Consider the following 6,055-nt stretch of genomic DNA (forward strand, 5'->3'; position numbering starts at 1 on the left):
AAAACTTTCTCTCTGCCAGATGCAATGTGCATCAGTTATGCAAAAAAAAAAAAATTACAATCTACAGTAAGTTGTTTGAACATATTACAATCTAAGTTTGATGTGTATAGCGATACAGCAATCCTTGTGTTGACTGTGGAACAAAGGGCATTAGCTACTATATTATCCTTATAAGGATACATAAACCTTTAAAAAAAATTAAAATTGCTCAGGACACTTTTCTAAGCACTTTGCAATTTACAGAATTTTTTTTTTCAGTTTTACAGCTATTTGTTTTTATTAACTACCAATACAGTGCATTTTTATTGTTATGCCACCAATGTGGATTCATTCAGCTTAGTTACCATCAAGTAAAAGGTACTGCTCTATTATTACAGAAAAAAAGGAAATCATCATCATCAAGTCTAGGAGAGACTGCATTCTCCTAATTTGGAGGTTTCCTATTCCATTAGTATTGTCTGGTTACCATACTGTGAGACTTCCCACTGGATAGGGGGCTCATCCTAAGGATGGAGGGGAAATATGAGATGAAACCCTTTTTTTAATAGGATGAGAGGTGAATGAATCCATATTGTTCGCCCTGGAGATCCCTGAAATGGATGAAGAATTTGTGCTGGTGTCAATCCGCGGGCATTAAAATTGACGCTGGCGTCAATTCTGGAAAAAAAAAATCCCACACAAGCATATAGTGCTATAAAATTTCAAAGCTCATTTCCTCCAATTTACCAAAATTTAGTTGGTTAGAGCATCTTCTTCAAACCAAAAGCTCTAGTAGTCAGAATTGTAATATCTCCACTAAACACAAAAGGGGTTATTTACTAAAACTCAAATCATTCTGGTCAGGCTTTTTGGGGAAACAACTCCTCAATCCCTCAAATTTATTATTATACCCCAATGTTGCAAAAATCCCAAATTCAAAAACCGGCATATCAAACTTGTTGAGGTAATTTATAAGTCAATGGGAGATGTCTCTATCCTAATTTGAAGATATTGTGGTCTGCGCTGGGTTTAGCCCGATAGTCTGCAACATCGTCAAACAAGCGTATCTCTACGTCTATGGCCACCTTTACTCATAGCTGGTAGATAGTTTCCCTTTTCTGTATTAAAATATTCTCCAGTAGATGTCACTGTTCTTTCGTATATAAAAGGAAAAGCACACTCATTCTCTGGGTCTTTTCTTCCTGAATTCCTCCAGGCAGGTGAGTGGAATAAGACTGGAGCCTTGGGTAAGTCAAGTATGTTCCACTTGAGGATAATCCTGAAAGCTGAGAGAGCCACTATTGAGTTAAAATAATCCATTGTTAACCGACCTCTGAGGGATAAAGCACTAAATGCTTGAACCTATTTTTGAGTACAGGTAAGAGACTTGTTATCCAGAATGCTCAGGACCTGGGTTTTCCAGATAATGGGTCTTTCCATAATTTGGATCTTTATACCTTAAATCTACTAGAAAACCATGTAAACATTATATAAACTCAATATGCTGGTTTTGCTTCCAATAAGGATTAATTATAACTTAGTTTGGATCAAGTCTAATGTCCTGTTTTATTACTACAGAGAAAAAGGGGAAAAAGAAATTTGATTATTTAGAAAAAATTGAGTCTTTAGGAGATGGCCTTTCCATAATTCAGAGCTTTCTGGATAACGGGTTTCCAGTTAATGGATTTGGATTATGTGGATAAAATGGAGTCTATGGGAGATGGCCTTTCCATAATTCTGGGTTTTTTGGATAAGGGGTTTCCAGTTAACGCATTTCCATACCTGTATATGCAGAGTGGTTGTAACCTATTTCCTGTGCCTTGTTTCTTTCAAAGACTCCTATGTGAATCCAGCTGACAAATCCTTTATTGTTAAATTCAAGAATTACTGGAGCCATTTATTGATGCATACCTGAGAAGTATAGTTCAGCAACACCCTACCTCCAACGTATGCGAGGCCCCACACCTGCAGATTGAGTCGCATGCATTATATATTGGTAAAGCTTGGACTATATCCTTAAATAAGAAAAACAAAATGCACCTTATTTTTGTGCAGCATTTTATTTTGGCATGAGAGTCATACATTTAAGGAAATATTGGCCAGATTCCATTGCAAGAGAAAAACTTATCTCATAGATTAGCACAGAAAAACTCAATCGTAGTCTAAGGGGAAATTGGATAAGGAGGTAAGTTTACTTCACTAAACCCAAAGACCAGAATTTGTTTCACCAAAACACTAATGGCCAGTTTTGGACTGGGGTCCAGGCTCACCAGGGCTGCCCCCCGTCTCCGCAACTTCCAGGGCCCCCCACGTCAGCCGCAACCCTCTTCCATCTACCCCCCGACCAGTGCGTACCACCAATCCTTTTATTGGTCGGGGAGGGGGGGAAGAGGTCAGGAGCGCAGAATGTCAGGGAGGCAGCCTGGGTTCTGCAGCTTTTCTGTCATCTGTATTATTATTAGTATGCAGTGCATCTCTATAAGTGGAAGTTTCTGGTTCAGTGAGTTACACCGATATCATTAACAATCCATGTGCTGGTGCCATATGTAAAGGCAAAAAAATAGTTCCCTAGAATCGAATACAAAAATGGCCTCTGGGCCCCATAAGTAACATAAGGATGAGGCCTTTCTTCCCAAATTAAATGCTACTATTGTACTATATATAGTGATGGACGAATTTTGCGCGCAATTTGCGAAACTGTGGAAAATTCGCAAAACGGCGCCGGCGTCTTGTTTTTGATGCTGGCACCCGTTTTTGATGCCAGTGCCCGTTTTTTTGACGCCGGCGGCTCTTTTTTACGCCGGCAGCCGGTTTTTTCGACGCCGGCAAATTTTTTCGGGCGAATTATCACAGGCGTTTCGTGAATTTATTCGCTGGCGCACCACCAATCCTTCTATTGGTCGGGGGGGAGGTCAGGAACGCAGAATGCTGCCAATTCGCGCCTGGCGAATAAATTCACCCATCACTAACTAAATATATATTTATATATAATAATATATATATAATACTTTTTATTATTTAAATACTCTAATTAAATAGAATTTGTTATATAAACGGTGGACTACTTGCTGGCTTTGCCAAGAAATTACATTTCTAAATATCATCTCTCAGGCCTAGCATTACTACAACACTTTTTATAACGTATTTTATACGTTTGGTACAGACCTGTTTTTTGGTTTTTTTTAAGTCTTTATTTACCTTTTTTTTTTTTTAACAATACATACATAAAAAAAAGAACATTTCTTTGTCCAATACATGTCAATAAAAAAAAGATGAAGATATATAATGCAGGCAAATAGATACATACATTTCTCTAACCGTATTATCTTCATTTCTGGGGTACTTGTTTATCTATGCCGTGCATCAGAACAACAAATAGTACAAACAAGTATAGTTTGTTCCTATATTTACCTTGTTTACTTAAAATTTCAACAATTCTTTAATTATCTAAGTGGGCTGTAGAACGTCCAGATTAATTTCCAGATATTGTTTCCCTTATTCGGGTATTAGCATATCATCTACATAATGATTATGTGAACACATCCTATTTTTGCCAATGGTTGGATTATTGTTGCTCTCTCTTTTTTTTTTCCTTCTAAATATCTAAACCATCTTGACCAAACTTCCAGGTATTCTACATAATTATCATCTATCCATGCTGGAAGTTCTTCCATCTGACTTATCTCTGTAACAACAGCTACCCAATTTTCAACCGTGGGAGGGTTTTTATCTCTCCAGTGTAAAGGTATAAGAGACTTAGCAGCTATTATCAACTGTAATAAAATATCTCTATTTTTCCTTCCTATTTTACCTAACCCAAAAAAATAGTATGATATTTGCTGGGCACCATGATGAAGCCAACACTCCTGTTCCTCACAAATAGCTAAGATTGAGTTCCAAAAATTTGTCAGTACCGAGCATGTTACCGACAAGTGAAGTAATGACCCTTGATCCTTCTCACACCTCCAACATCTATCATTTTCACTAAGGCCCATTTGTTTCAGGAGAATATTCCTGGTGTTTATTACTCACAGAGCAATTTATGCTCGTTTTAAATATTTATTCCCATTCTCTATATGATAGAAGCACATACCTGTTATACAGAATTTTCGGGACCTGGGGTTTTCTGGATTTTTCAGTATTTTTATCTTCATACTTTAAACCAGGCATATCCAAAGTCATCCCGCAGGCCAATTGCGGCCCGTTTTCAAATTTACACCGGCCTGCAGCCTCTGTCATGAAATTAATAATAATGTGGCCCACCAGCACAGTGCAATCTGGAATCGTGTAGCCGTAGCAGTAATATTTGGGCACATTAGGGAAATAATCTGCCACTTGGTCTATACCGCTGTCTGTGTGCTGAAGGTGCTAGTAATAGACACGTACTGGAACAGAGTAACGTGCCGCTCTCACATACTTCTTTAGGGCTGAAGGTGCAATAGACGTACTGACTGAAGTGCCATTACATTTCTATTACTAACACCCAGGCAGCACTATAGATCAAGTGGCAGATCATTTCATTAATGTGCCCAACTCTTACGTAGCTACGGCTACGTGATAGCTTGCTTAAATGAGGCGCTGAGAATAAATCCAAACAGACTCCACTTCCTAAACGCCGTGTACGAGTGAATGACCTTGGAATGGATGTCAGGCTGAACGGTCGGCCTCCACACATTTTCACCTCACCAAATCTGGCTCTCGTTGCAAAAAGTTTGGACACCCCTGCCTTAAGCCTGATATAAAATCTATTAAACATTGATAAAACTCAATAGGATTGTTTTGCCTCCAATAAGGATTCATTATCAAGTACAAGGTGCTGTTTCGTTGCTACAGAGAAAAGAAAACAATTTTAAAACATTTAAATGATTTAATTAAAATGGAGTCTTTGGGAGACGACCTTCCTTTAATTCAGTGTTTCCTGATAAAGGATCCTATACCTGTATAGGAAAACAGGACTTGTTGATGACTTTGGCCCAATCATGCTTGAAAATAGCCTTACGAGTCCCTTCACACAACACAACTCTGTGCTGAAAGCTCTGTATACCACAGGTGTGCACTTTCTTGTGTACAGGGTCATTCTGGATGCAATACGATAGTAACACATCTGAAAGGATTGTACAGATAGATATCCATGGCCATGAGCCTGAGGACCAAGTTCTTCACACAAGTGCAGATGGAAGGCGAGATGTTGCCCCAGGTTGTGGTGGCTTTGAGAGACTATTTGTTAGCAAATTGTTGCCAACGCAGCTTCGCGCCCTATCGCCAGGCGAATTTTCGCTCAGGCCAACAATCATTACTCCGCAAAAAGTGTGAATTTCACAGAACGTTACCTCTTTCACCAGAGTTTCCTTCTTCAGTTTAAACCAGGCGAACTGATAATATGAAGTTACATCCTGCGCAATCTTATGTCAGTGACATCATATCCTGTATGCCAGAATAAAAATTGTAAAAAACCCTAGCTATATTTTAAATTTTAACCATTTGAGGGGCATGTCACATTTGTTTTAGGGTGGGCTCATGTCTAGGGCATTAGAGGATCTCTTTTGTCTTTATTTTGCTCCCTCGGATATTTATAAGAATAAGTGGCCACTTCAAGCATTTTAACCATTTTAAACATCTCTAATAAAGACATATATATGACCTACATGTACCCGCCCTATTCAAATTGACCTAAGTTCAAAAGTACTAACGAAGTTTCTCTAGGCAGAATTAGCTAGTGAAACGTCGGCTGCTAAGATGGAACTTTGCATTTTAGTGAATTAGCGTAGTGCTAACGAATTTACACCTTGGTGAAGCAGCGCAAAGTGTGACCAAGCGTTCGCTGGCGAAAATGCACCCTGTAGTGAATTTGCCCCAATGTTCCTTTTTTTTCTTTATACATATTGATGATCAGCTCCCTGGGCAGCGCCCTCTGCATGATGATTAACATTGCTGTACATGATTAACACTGTTGGGTATCTTTTAATTAAAGGATAATAACAGCAATGACAAAGTTGTTATAATGTATTAACAGGTTACAAATCACAATTAGTTTGTTCAAAAGAGGTAGATAATAGCAGTATCAGGACAAAGTGTC

This window comes from Xenopus laevis, chromosome 9_10L (genome assembly GCF_017654675.1).
Source record: "Xenopus laevis strain J_2021 chromosome 9_10L, Xenopus_laevis_v10.1, whole genome shotgun sequence".
Classification (NCBI taxonomy): Eukaryota; Metazoa; Chordata; class Amphibia; order Anura; family Pipidae; genus Xenopus; species Xenopus laevis.